Raw genomic sequence first — 14,978 nt, forward strand, 5'->3', positions numbered from 1 at the left:
AATACAAGCCCTTTATATGAATTCCTTTTCCAGTTCTTGTAGCTGCGGTTGGTGCTTACACACTAATTAATCCTTTAGTAAGCACTGTCTTTTATAGTTATGGAATTCTTTTAGATGCACAGCATAATTTGTCTTTTAGAGTATGGGCAGAAGCAACAGATGATGTGTTCCATTGGAGAGCAATAGATAATTGCTGAACAATTCCTCTTGAAGGCTTCACTGGGCAGAACGGTCAGGCTCAAACTTAGAGCAAAGTTGAATGATGATGCTCCCCACTCAAGTAGTTTTGGAGAAGTGTCTGTTACAAATTAATTTCTGTATTGACTATGACGAAGGAAGTTTTCCTATTATTTGTGATGGTATCCCACAAACGAAGTCCTCAGTCCTTTAGGCTGATTTCTGTGCAAACGTAAGACAGAAGGCTGATGTCTGCCTTACCAAGCTTTACAGTTTATATACAAACCAAATACAATTAGTGGGTAAAGATGGGATGGCAAAGATGCACAAGGTGATAAGGAGAAAATGCATGTACATGCCTAATGCTAGCATATAGCTTAATGACCTAAAAGAACCATATTCAACAGAAATCCAGTCATATTACTTGTGTGAAGAACTGTTCTAATTAAGATTACATTGCTGTGTGTGAAGAGGTTTCATAATAACACCAGCTTCATGTAAAAGGGCTTTTAGGCTTTAATTTGTCATTAAAGCAGATCAATTTCCAAACCTCACTAAGCAGACAGTTAAAAAAATTGTGGTTTTAAACTATTAGATTAACTCAGTTATTCAGTGACGCTCCATTTTTGCATAATTTTGGCAGAGACTTTACTAGTCTTGCTTTGGTTTTTTTACTAATAAAAGGTCTAAAAAAGAAAACAATGATCAGATTCAAACTGAAGCCCCAGAGGCAGGAGACAGAAGAATTAGGTTCTCAAACCATCTTAATGCAGCTCTATTCCCGTACCCCCTTTTTGGGTGAATAATGCCCAGTGTGACTGTCGCACCTATCTTAGGTGTGACAGAGCAAGTTCAGGTTCTAGTCCAACATTTTTAAGAAAGCATATAAGCTAGTGTCTTGAAAATATGATAAGAACTCTGCCTTGCTTGTTTGTTATATGTAATCTTGCTTCAACAAGGGAAGGGATTTGTGACATAAATGTTCCATGGTCATGTAATTAAAGCCTTCTTTGTAAAATGAGGAAGAAGATTTAAGATTGCATGGGCAACCCACACATTGGCATTTCCTAACTTGATTTTTCTCCCAGTATTGTACCAAAGATACTTAATAATTAAAACAAAAAAAAACCCCAAAATAAAACCCCGAGGCAGTACAGTTGGAGTGGGTCTCATTGTAAAGTCAGAGTTTGCCTAGAGCTATCTTAGTCATGACAATTATTGTCTTTTCTCAGAGGTAATTCTTGGCAAATGTTGGCTATACAAAGCACATATTGTAGACATAAGTTGTGGACTGTATTTAAGCAACGACATGAGATTTTTTGTTCTGTCCCTTTCCTTTCACAGCCTGCTTGAAATATAAAGGCAGATGTCATGATCTCAATGCAATTAGTTAAACATGGGTGTACTTTGCTCTTTTAGATGCCCCAAGACACCCTATGTGACACTCAGATGTTAGTCCAGAAGGGCACAGGTCTCCCATACATCCTGTGTCTTGTCTGCCATCCCCTGTGGGTGTCCTGGATAACCTATGGCACCAGACACATCTGCTTAGGGAATTTTATCACAGTCTATGGGTCTGGATTTATGCAGTGACTTGTTTTCATTTCAGTGAAATATTCACTGAAGTTTCTGTGGCAAATCTCAATGTTCCATTTATTACTTCTTGCACCTTTTTATAGAATGGCAAAAGTCACCACGCAGCATCGAGGAGTGTTCAAACTGATGAAGACACCAGTCTCTGAGCAAAGAGAGGAGTTCAAAGCATTTCTCTGCCATTGATTGACTGGGTGACAAAGTCCAAACTGCTTCATTTCCCCTTTGAATTAATGAGGATAATAAACTGTTCCTTTCTAAAATGCTCTGGGCTCAAGCTGTTAAGACATATAGGACTTTTCTTATAGAAAATTATCCATATGTGGGAGTATGTGAAAATATTGCAAGCCAAAAAGTCAGCACATTACTTCTTTACAAACACTGACAGTTAGACCTTCCAGGTAACTGTAGTAGGTGGAAGAGAAAGGGGGTACCAACATGCTAACTGAGGGTTTGCCAAGTTTTACTTTTCTCCTTTTTGAGGAAAGAAATGCAAGGGATGGAAGTGGGGTTAGTAGAAAATGCTTTTCAGAAGCCAGCGGTAAATGAAGCTCTGGCTACAGCCAACTGTAAAGATTTTTTTCTGGTTTATAAAACCGTGAATTTAGACTCTAGGCTGCCATTCTGATTGTCCTTATTAGGGTGAGCTGAGCCAACAGCTTCTTGTTTTAAAATATCTTTTCCATAACTAAAAAAAACCCCACATAGTTTCTCTAGAACTACCACTGCAGACTGATATTAGTGGTCTTGCTTTGAAGTTAGAAAACATGGAAAACTTCTGTCAGAGCCAGCCTGATGATGTGTTTGTGCTTTGTACTGCTGTTCAGCTCAAGATGTCACTCCTTGGACTGGCCGCAATTGGCAATGCTGCTGAAACTGTGGATTCAGGTCTCCACAGAGAATCAACCTGAAAAGCAGAGTAAAGTAGGTCTTTCAAAGATCCCTCCTGCTTAAAGTAGGTTAGTTTTGGAAGTAGGCTCGTCTACTTAACACTAGCATGGGGGTCTGAAATTTTCCCTGAGGATGTATCCAGAAAGTCAGACTTAGGACTACCTCTGACTGATTTGAACAGCAGAGATCAGTAAATAGGCAGTAAGACTTCGTTTCCATCCTCCTTGTCCAAGAGAAGCTGATTTTCAGGATCATGTTTCCAGAAATTGGTGATGGATGGTATAGTAGGCAAAATACAGATGCTAGACCACAGTAGAGATGCAGGAGAACAGAGAATGTAGAATTTGTGTGTGATCCACAAGGATAGTGAGTTAAATCAGGGTGGCAATTTCATGAGGCCAGATAAATTCACTTGGCAGTTTATAATTCCCAATCCCATCTGCTCCTTTTCTCTCTCCCTGCTCTGGGCTCCCTGTGCTTATTTTGCATGAGCTGCAGCACTGTGACTGACCACCAAACCCCTGTAATGGAAGGCTCAGAGAAAACAGATATTCCACATATTCCTTCCTGGCCATTGGGGTTGCCCAGTGTCATGATGATGAGAATACAGGCACTGGTAATGGGAATCACTTCTGGTTTTTAATTTAACTCTATGTTGCAATAGCTATACTGTACTTGTATTGTGATTTCAGTATGTTGTTTTATCACTGTACTAAATCAAAATTCCATGAAATGTCAAGTGTCTGAAATAAGTAAATTTGGTATTAAACTTTAAACCCTCCGCATGTGGAATATGTAACAGAACCTAGTCAGAGAGTATTGGACCCTGACAAGCACCCATGACATCCCACTGTGAGCAGATTTAGCTCACTAACATTGCAAAAAAATATCCTTACAAAAAGAAGTGGATTCTTTTCTGTCAACTCAGTGATGCTGAGTTTTCTCAGGGATGTGTTTTATGGGAGTTGTGAGATAGGGGATGGGATGAAAGCAGGGAAAAGTCAAGGAGAAGGAGGAAGAGACGGGAAGAGAATAAGACAAGTCCCTTTGGCTGTAGTGATCATCTGAACTGATTCAATTGCTTGTGAAATCTTAGCCTAAGGTTTTATTTTTGGGGGCTAAGACTGTGCACCCAGCCATTTTCTGTTTATATGTTTTAACTTGCGATAGTTGGAGCCCTAAACCTTGAGCCCTGAAACAAGGCCTGCAGCAAGTAGAAGGAAAATATGGCAGAAAGTATTGGACAAGGCTTTGCGAGTCATCAATCCCAGTCATTTCACAGCTGAGCCTTGTGAAAACAGAACATTCTTGAGGGCAGATACGGTCATATTTGCTCCTCAACAAGCAGATGTTTACTGCAGAACTTAAAATAAGGACATTCTGAGTACAACCACGTGAGAAATCACAATGATGCTCCCAGCTCTCCCCAGAGACTGGTCCTTCTGGCAGAGCCAGGTCCCCTAAGCTCTCATTTATAAGTGCGAGACCAGTACTTCTATTGTGCATGATCAAGTCCAGACAGGACCTAGAGAATGAGAAATAAAACAAAATAAGTTGATGAAGGGGACACTCACTGTAGCACATTCTATATTCAAACATATTCACTAATAATCAGCCAACTTCTTGGCCGCATTTTTATCTATAAGATTTTCTGCTCAACACAGGACTGGCTCTGGTCTATATTATTGAACGATCCTGGCACTCTTTGTTGCAAAGGCACAGTTCTTAACAGCACTGAGTGCTCTGGACCCACGGAAAAAAAGTGTACAAGCACATATTAGCTACCAGACAAGTGTTGTTGTGCTTAACACATGTAAAATTGCTTCCTAAATATCTTACAGAAGAGCAGATGTGAGTCATACTTAGTAGCGATGTGGTTGTCACCCTTGACGCAAATTCTTTATAATTTGTTTTGTTCTTTCTTTTCCTGCCTCTAGATTTGTGCTGGTGAATGCAGAAGGCTTTCTGTGTGCATTGCATTTGGCATTTAACGTTGAGCAATCATAAGACGCTAACCTCTCTATTCCACCGTCACTGCTGATGCTTCTGCAGTACATTCTTTGTTCTATGATGATTTTCCTTCATCGTTTATATGGAGCTCCCTGGAATCAGTTGTACAGCTTGCAGAACTTCGTTCCCTTTTCCCTTCTCCCAAACAAGTGACTCAATCTTCATTTTAATTATAACAGCTAGTTTACATTTAACTCTAACATCCGTTACTAGCCCCAAACAAAAAGACAGGACAAATGGACTTACAGGATCCATGATGTTCTTGGTTTTCAGAGGTGGGGAGCAGCTACCAAAATGTCTTAAAAATACATAAAACATTTTCCAGATCTAATGGCAGCCATACCATGATTATCATCCCAAACTAATGGAATGGTCCATTTGCAGAGCTAGAAACAGGAGTCTCTATTGTGGACTGCTTGAGAATTCCTCTTTTCCTTGCATTTCCCTTTCAATTATGAAAAAAACATGGAATGCATTAAAATTTTTTTTTCTTAAATCACTACCTCAGTACAACAACTCTGACCACAACTACTTCATATTCTTTTAATCAATTGTCTACTGAAAAGGAAACATATAAGGTACATATTAGATTATTGAAAAGGAAGAAGAGAAGGGAAGGGGAGGAAGGTACTAAATTGCCTTCAGTAACATTTTCATAATATTGTGTTTAGTCATAACGCTCACTAATACTTGTTTCTCACCATCTTAGTTAATATTCTTTCTTTTCCTGAAATGTTCTTTGTAAAAGCTGATTAAAACAAAATTAAGAGGTTACTGTATTTAAGTACTTCTGTATTAAATGAAAGAAAATGAAAGCTCTGCTTTACAACTGCTTACCTTTACATCTATGATATAAAAGACATTTTTCTTTTTAAAGTTCTGATTGCTAATCTAAATTCTGAGTATGATTATCTGCTCCTTTTACTGATAATATTGCAATATGCATAAAAATGTCATAAACACAGTGGACAAACAAATACTGCTAACTGCAGTAACACAAGCTTAATAGATGATAGATTCCTTTAATAGTGAATAAGAGAAAGGATTCAACCAGAACACGCCAAGGTTAGAGGGACGGGGTGCTAGCAAGGGCCCTCAGCCTGTTGCTCTGAGACGTGCTGACTACACTGCAGCACACCTGAAGTCTCAAGAGATGAGCCAGGGGCTCCTGAGGTAATGGGAGCCAAGAGGGAAACACCAATGAAATACCTGAAAGGAATTAAGGGGTGCTCCTCTAAGAAGGTGACGTGGCTGACAGCCCAGCTAAAATGCCTCTACACCAATGCCTGCAGCATGGGCAACAAACAGGAGGAGCTAGAAGCCACTGTGCTGCTAGAAAGCTACAACCTAGTTGCAATTACTGAAACTTGGTGGGACGAACCCATGACTGGAGTGTCGCTATTGATGGCTACAGGCTGTTCAGAAGGGACAGATGAGGAAGGAGGGACAGAGGCATTGCCCTCTACATCAAGAAATGGATAGAGTGTGATGACCTATCTCTGAAGAATAGCCACAAGCAGGTTTAAAGCTTATGAGTAAGAATTAGAGACTGAGGCAATAAAGGGACCCTTGTAGTTGGTGTCTACTACAGGATGCCTAATCTACTACAAGCCTATAGACGAAGCCTTCTTATTCGAGCTACAGGAGGCATCGTGCTTGCAGGCTCTCCTCCTGCTTGGGGACTTCAACCACCCTGACATCTGCTGGAAAGGTGGCACAGTGAGCTGCAGGCAGACCAGGAGACTCCTGGAATGCATTGAGGCTTACTTCTTAAGCCTGGTAATAGACGTCGTACCAGAGGGCATGCGATACTGGACCTGTTGGTCACCAACGCAAGTGAGCTAATTGGTGATGTCAAGATTGGAGGCAGCCTCGGCTGCAGTGATCATGCACTGGTGGAGTTTGCAGTCCTGAGGGATATGGGTAAGGCAAAGAGTAAAATCAGGACCTTGAATTTTAGGAAAGAAAACTTCCAGCTGTTCAAGGAGGGACAGGGAGCAGAATAGAGCTTGCAGATCTTTAAGGATGCTTTCCATAGAGCACAAGATCTCTTGATCCCCAGATATAAGAAATCAGAAAAGGAGGGCAAGAGGCTGGCATGGCTGAGTCGAGACCTGCTCATCAAACTAAAGGGCAAGAAGGAAACACACAGGTGGTGGAAGCAGGGGCAGGTATCAAGGGAAGAGTATAGGGATGCTGCCTGGTTGTGTAGGGGTGGGGTCAGGAAGGCCAAGACATGGCTGGAGCCAAACTTGGCAAGGGATGCAAAGAATAACAATAAGGACTTCTGCAGGTATGTTAGCCAGAAAAGGAAGGTCAAAGAAAGCATCTACCCTCTGATGAGCAAGACTTGTGAACAGGTAACAATGTATGAGGAGAAGGCTGAGGTACTCAACAACTTTTTTGCCTCAGTCTTCACTGGCAATCTCTCTTCCCACACCTCTTCAGTGGATGGCCTGCAAGACAGGGACTGGGGGAGCAAAGTCCCTCCCACTATAAGAGAAGATCTGGTTCGTGACCACCTGAGGAACATGAACATATATAAATCTATGTAACCTGAGGGCATGCATCCCAGCATCCTGGGAGAATTGACTGATGCAGTTGCCAAGCCAGTCTCTGTGATATTTGAAAAGTCATGGCAGTCAGGTGAAGTCCCCAGTAACTGGAAAAAGGGAAACATCGCAATCATTTTTAAAAAGAGTAAAGAGAAGGACCCTGGGAACTACTGACCTGTCAGCCTCACCTCTCTGCGTTGGAAGATCACGGGACAGATCCTCCTTGAAGATATGGTAAGCCCATGGAGACAGCCAGCATGGCTTCACCAAGGGGAAGTTCTACCTGACCAGCCTCATGGCCTTCTATTGTGGAGTGACTACATCAGTGGACAAGGGAAGAGCTATGAGTGTTGTCTATCTGGACTTCTGTAAGGCCTTTGACATGGTCCTCCACAACATCCTCCTCTATAAATTGACGAGGTATGTATTTGATGGGTTCACCATTTGGTCGATGAGTGACTGGTTGGATGGTCACATCCAGAGGGTAGTGGTCTACCCTTCAATGTCCAGATGGAGATTGGTGACAAGTGGTGTCCCTCAGGGGTCCATACTGGGACCAGTACTGTTTAATATCTTCACCAATGACATAAACAGTGGGATTGAGTGCACCCCCAGCAAGTTTGCAGATGACACCAAGCTGAGTGGCGCAGCCGACACACCTGAGGGATGGGATGCCATCCAGAGGCACCTGGACAAGCTTGAGAAGTGGGCCTATGTGAACCTCGTGAGGTTCAACAAGGCCAAGTGCAGGGTCCTGCACCTGGGTTGGGGCAACTCCCGGTATCCATACAGGCTGGGCAGAGAATGGGTTGAGAGCAGCCCTGCCGAGAAGGACTTGGGTGTGTTGGTTGATGAGAAGCTTAACATGAGTTGGCAAGGTGCACTTGCAGCCCAGAAGGCCAACCGTATCCTGGGCTACATCAAAAGAAGCGTGGCCAGCAGGTTGAGGGAGGTGACTCTGCCCCTCTACTCCGCTCTCATGAGACCACACCTGGAGTACTGCATCCAGCTCTGGAGCCCTCAGCACAGGAAAGACATGGATTGAGTCCAGAGTTGGATTGAGTCCAGAGGAGGGCCACAGAAATGATCAGAGGGATGGAACACCTCTTCTGTGAAGACAGGCTGAGAGAGTTGGGGTTGTTCAGCCTGGAGAAGAGAAGGCTCCAAGGAGACCTTATAGCAGTCTTTCAGTACTTAAAAGGGGGCCTACAGGAAAGATGGGGACAAAGTTTTTAGCAGGGCGTGTTGAGATAGGCAAGGGGTAATGGCTTTAAACTAAAAGAGGGAAGATTTAGACTAGCTCTAAGGAAGACATTTTTTACAATGAGGGTGGTGAAACACTGTCACATGTTGCCCAGAGAGATGGTAGATGCCCCATCCCTGGAAACATTCAAGGTCAGGTCGGACAGGGCTCTGATCTAGTTGAAGATGTCCCTGCTCATTGCAGGGGAGGTTGGATGACTGTTGGACTAGATGACCTTTAAAGGTCCCTTCCAACCCAAACTATTCTATGATTCTATGAAATCCCATCCTTCTCTCCTGAATGTGAAAGAAGCTCAAATTAGCCTCCAGATGTAATGTTTGTAGTTTGTTCATTTTTTCTTGGTGGAACAAATATGAATCTTGGCGCAGATCATCCATAACTCTAGTTTCTGATCCAACAATATGTGGAAGCATATGCTTAATTTCAGACTTGTGAATAATCCCATAGATCCCATAGATCCCATAGTTCAGGGACTAAATGTGGAACATAGTTTTGTGAGTCAGGTGTATTCCCAAGTTGAATAATCAAAGTCCAAAGTCATAATCTACTATTCTTCATAGATGAACTACATGAAATGTATGTATAGTGTAATAGATTTTCACAGAGAAACTGAAAATCTGCCCGAAGATGCCTAACAAAAACATATTAATAGATAAAAATATATGTATGGATGAAAAGACGACAGGAATTCACACAAAACAAAGAATTATGTAGAGCGTGATTCGCCCCACCTATGTGTTTAGTGTCATAGGACTATGCTTAATTTTTTATTCAGTTTTCTTTAAGAAAGTAACAAATTGATCTGGCAAAACACATTTCCAAATAGATCTCTCTTGGCAAGATTCTGGAGTGAAGTCCTCTGAGAGGGGAGACAGTGCAGCCTGAGAATTTTGGTTCCCTGACTGCTTTGGAGGCCTTTTTGCATTCCTTGTTTCCCACTCAGAACAAAATTTTAAAGTTGCTGAGGCAGCTTCTTGCAGTCCCTCTGCCTGAGAGGGAGGGAATGTGTACTTGATTCACAGCCCACTGGACTCAGAAGAAAATCAGTTGCTGGCTTCAACAGCCTCATGGGATTTGACTTGTCCTCCCCAAATTAATAATTTATCTGCTCAAAAATCTGCTGCCTGAGAGTGAGAAAGCGTCCTGATACTTATTTTGCAATAGTTGTAGAAAAACACTGAGTCCATCCCCAGTTCCATTGAACACAATGGAACACTACTTCCAAAGGAAGTCCATGGTACCTGGGTTGCATTAGTGTGTAGCTGAGTTTCCTCCTTTCAAGGAAAACTTGATTCTGTAAACCAGAACATTTGAAAATCCAAAATGTGTCAATGAAAATAAACTTTTAGAAGAGTTTAAATGTGATTACTTGAACTCCTCCCATGGCCCATGAATGTACACGTTCAAGTCTCAGCAATTCTGCCGAGAATTTCCTTCTATATCTGTTTATGAAGTATTAAGAACAGAATGTCTGTTTTAAATTAATAACTTGACCACTGTTTTTCAGACAGGCTATATAATGGTCTTTCTTATTGTTTTTTCCCTATTCTCTAAATTTTGTCTTCCACTTTATAACAGCAAGTTTTCTCTAAGCAGCAAAGTTAATGAAGTTCAGTTTCCTATGAACTGTCTTTTGTCCCATGGACGCTTTGCTGGTCAAAGAGAGCATACAGAGCTATTTGTATGTGGTTTGGTTGCTGGCAGATGTGCACAATCTCTGGCCATGCAACTGTGGCCAAATGGAACTAATTCTGCCTGCCTTTCCTCAGTGGAGAAGCTAATTTGGGTCTTTCTCCCTAACCCCGCATTTAGTTTGTAGGTATTTTAAGTCTTGCATGCCTCCTTTAAATAAATTGCTCAAGAGGTTCAAAATCCATTTGAAAATAGAGGTTGCAGGCAGATGTCAGATAAACAATACGGTTACATCTCTGGAAAGCAATTCTCCCCCACCCCACCCCACCCCCCCCAAAAAAAAAAAGAAAGAAAAAAATCTATTAATTTCAGTAGATTGCACAGGTATAATCTTCCCAAAGGGTTATGGAGAATGGACAAATCAGTTTAAACGGCAGTCTCTGTAAACTTCGTAGGTTTTTTTCAAAAGTATGTGAAGGAAGTCTTCCTTCAGGGGAAGAAATCTTCTTTGTCTTTCCTCCTACCCTTGTCAAAGCTAAAAACTTGGAGGAATTTAGTGCAACCTGTACCAAATTTGTTAATCTGCAAAATCAGCCTAAATCTGGGCTAGTGATGCGCTCCTGCAGTTGAACTGAGCTGTTAGAGTAAGACTGATGTCAAGATAAAGGAAACACTTGGCAGCTCATTCCTTTCAGAAAATATGTTTGCCTACCTTACGTTTGTATTTCAGATCAGACTCTGTTAACTCTACAGGTGATCTTTAAACACAAATACTTTGGAAGTATGCTTCAGTATGCTGTGGCAGCTAAAAAGCTTCTCCGTCAAGTCCAGTTGTAGGGATTACACCTCTGGGGTCATCTGACAATAAGGGATTGATGTCCTGAAGGCTCAAGGCTTCCCAAGGAAAACCAACCCTTTTTTTGCATGCTACCATACGTATTTAAAGTAAGCCCATGAAGAACAACTACATTTCATATTTTCAGATTGAATCCATACTTGAGTACTGGAAGAAATATTATGAATAAGGCTTGAAACCAAATTTAATTTCACATACATTTCACTTCTAACCTTTTACTTCACTGCAGTGAAGTTTTTCTCTAAGCTTCCTAATTAAACAAATTCTAAGCTTGGCTGGCCTCACCGTACCGTACCGGAGAGCACAGTGTCAGTAAGTGTGCAAGTGCTTAACTGTTAATAACATTTCCAAATTGTGCACTCTGGTTGAGGACAATTTACAGATACTTAACATTATAGACTAAAGTAATGAAGACGCCCAGTAAAATCTACAGGAAGTATAGCTAAGGAGTCACAGGTATGTTTTTATCTGTATTGTTTCTTCTTTTCCTCCCCCCAAGCAGATCTAAATCAGAAGAATGAGTTCAGTGGTTAAAGGGAGGAAACCGGGCTTCAACGGAGTGAAGGTACGCATCAGCTGAAAATGCTGGCTTCTGGAAATGAGTTATTTTATAAGGTTAAGTCAGAGTTTCCATCAATGCAACCGTATTTTTGTCAGTCAATCACAAATATTTTCCTATTGATGTTAGTCTGGAATTTGTTCAGAATTTATTAAACAAATAATAACAGCAAGTCAAAAGAAAATGCCTCAGCCTAACTTCATTTTAGTCTGTCTCTATGCCTCGTGCTTCCGATCTGTTTTCAGTTTCAGCTTATTATTTGAGACATAATTTGAGCATAACTCTGACAAACAGCAGCATTGGGCCATAGGCTTTCTATGTCTTCGCAATAAAACCTTTATGTCTTCACCCAAGCTATTACATCTCTGTGTGCAGTGTAAACATACCCTGATTATATCATTTCCACTTGTGTATCAGTATTTAGGCAGAATTTGCAGTTCGGTGGAAATGACCAATTCTGCTTGAGATGGAGAGGGATCCAGCTCACGTGCCCTTAGCATTGTCATCTGTGGTGGTGTAGCCCACCCTCCAGCATGTCCTGTTTACCCCTGTATGCCTTAATAGAGAGGTTGTGACTCTGCTAATGCTGCAAGTCTTTTTGTAAATGAAAATAGATCATATGAACACAACACTGAATGGTTCTGACTAAACCTGTTGTGACAACATTTGTGCAAGAGGAATAGCTATTTTTAGAGAAATCACTGTTGTGTGTACTACAGGGCTGCAAGTGTGTGAAAACAAGGCAGAGAAAAGTCAATCTAAATAACAGAGCAGTTCATAAGATGGGAGCAGTGGGAAAAGAGAAATAAAATGGCAGCTTTTCATGAACCATAACTGAACGCTCAGAGGACAAAATAGAAGGATTATTGTTTGCAGATGTGATTGTGGCAATAAAAGAAGGACATAATGAACTGACAAACAAACCAACCACTCTTATTTGAAATTGCTACAGAATTCCTCAATAATCATCCCAAACTCTGCAGTGTACAATTGTCATATTGATAGGGTAATTACGGCGACTCTTGTAGTAAAACCTTTTTTGAGTAACTATGCTTTGAGAATGTTATTGCAGGAAGTTTTAGCCTGTTTTAATAGGGAATGAACCAAAGTAAAGTGGTATGGATAGACTGGGAAAGCAAATCGGTATAATAAAAAACAAATGCAAAAAAATGTTGGAAGATAATCATAGATCGTTAAATACGTCCACATTTTCTCTGGAGAAAAAGATGTGACATTCAAACAAAATGCACTTCGCTGAAGAAAATTAAACCAGTACAATGGGTCAATAAAAAAAATAAAGGTGCAGTTGTACCGTGTGCTATCATACTTTGGTTAACCTCATCTAAGCTAGCACAGGTAATGGTAGCTGTTAAGATGAGACAGTATCAACTTTAGTACATGCTAGTAACCAGAGTATGACTAGGTCAGTGGCATAGGTGCTTTCACATGCCAGCCTCGGGGTATGTTGTCTTCTCCTGCTGTTCTTACCTGGACCAAGATTAGGCTAGCCATGGCAGGCATCTGCCACAGTCATCCATCATTTTTCTGGGCAGACATAGTTTCAGGGTATAGTTCTTCTCACCCATGGTTAGCTGTCTGAAAGCTAGGCATGTAAACAAGTAGTTGAGGTTCTCTCTTTAGTCAATGGAGAGGATGTGTCTTCCAGAGAGTGATTCATTTCATCCTAGAACAATTGTGCTGCTGGGGAAATGATCCAGTTGCCTAAATATAGGAGCTCAGTACCGTTTGAGGTGCCCTACAGTATCCAAAACATTATCATGGGGCTGGCAGGCATGAGATGGTTTATGAGAAACCTTGGCCTTCTGGGCAGTCAGTAGCTGGAGGCCAGGTTCCTATGGTGTATAAACCAGTGCTAGATGCCTATTTTTAGGCAATTGAAGCAGGCCTGGAGTATAATTTTTCTTTAGCCAAGGGCTAGTTAGCAGGAAATTCTGTGCCAACAGCACAGCACCATCTTAGATACAAAGGAGATGTTTGTTTTCTGGGGGAGGAAGGAAGAGAGGTTTTTCTGTTGCTAGTTTTCTGTTTACTTCCAGGAAAAAAAGAAAAAAAAAAAAAAAGGAAAAGTTCAAGACTGTCAAGACTGAAGCCTGTCCTGAACTACACTTTGTCTTGCTATGTTCAGGGTGAGGGAGACACTACAGAAACAGAATAGTTATGGGGAGAAAAGTGTTGCTGTAGAACAGACTAAATTGGATGGTAGAAGGGGGGAGAAGGAAAGAGAGTGTTTGACAGAGTGAGAAGAAATACCTCCCAAAAGAAGGAACTTAGGTGATGCAGTTGAGGCAGGTGAACATAAAGACTTTCACAGATGAAAAACTAGGAAATTCAGAAGCTCAGATGGGAAACACCTAGAATAAGACCCTAGAAAAGACAGAAACCATGAGGTGGCAAAACAACCAGCAAACTGAACTGGCAGATTACCCCCACAAATGGGAACAAGAAATCAAAATGCAAAATTAAATTTTTCAGAAAGAATAAAGACTCTTGGAGGAAAGTCCATCTTGGCCAGACCAGATTTTGACAAGCTGTTTGAATTCTACGGTATTGTATTTTAGGTAGAATAGGGACAATGATAATGCAAAGGTCTGTAATATGCCATTGTGGTGGCCATGAAAGCCATACTTATTTCATGCTTGGTCCTGAAAAGATCAAAAAAGACATTGCATTTCTGAGCAAAGTATTAATGCTAAGATCAAAAGCTAAGGTAGTTAGCACGGTATAAGCACGCTACGATAGAGATGAGCACTAATGCTACTGCATCTCAAGAACTTCACTGTCCACTGATGTTTTCAATAGAATTGGGCAACTCTACTTTACTTACATCAGCTGAGGTGGTATGATGTGATTGTCATTCATATTATTAATGGCTTGTCCCAGATTCTCAGATGCAGATGTGGGCCACAATGGGGGCTGGCTGGAACAAAATCATGCTCTGTTTTTTATGCAATGGTAATCCAAGTATGTGGGTGGGAAGGTTCACTTTACATGACCCTTGGTCAGGAGTCAAAAACCAGTATGGTAGGTCACACTGTGCAGCACAGACATGGTTTAGCTGAATGTGAACTCAAGGTCCAGAGTTGAATCCACAGTGAACACTCTTCATGATGCATGATTTCATAAAATGTTTTAATAATCTTAAAAGTACTCTGACCACCTAGAAGGTCATAGGACTCCAGGCAGTGATTAGAGCCTTAATTAGCTACATTTATAGAAAATTCAGCGTGAAAATAAAACCATATGAGAGTGAAGAAAGTTCTTCCTAGAACAAAAGGGCAGTGAAGATCTGAAGTTTTTTAGGGGAAATGAGAATGTGTTGCCCACCTTCTGAAGGGGCAACCAAGGAAGAACTGTTATTGTTACAAGTAATCTAGTATAGAAAAGTCTTTAAGCATAAATACTTATGCTATTAATTAATTG

This window comes from Larus michahellis, chromosome 3 (assembly GCF_964199755.1).
Source record: "Larus michahellis chromosome 3, bLarMic1.1, whole genome shotgun sequence".
In the NCBI taxonomy this organism is placed as follows: domain Eukaryota; kingdom Metazoa; phylum Chordata; class Aves; order Charadriiformes; family Laridae; genus Larus; species Larus michahellis.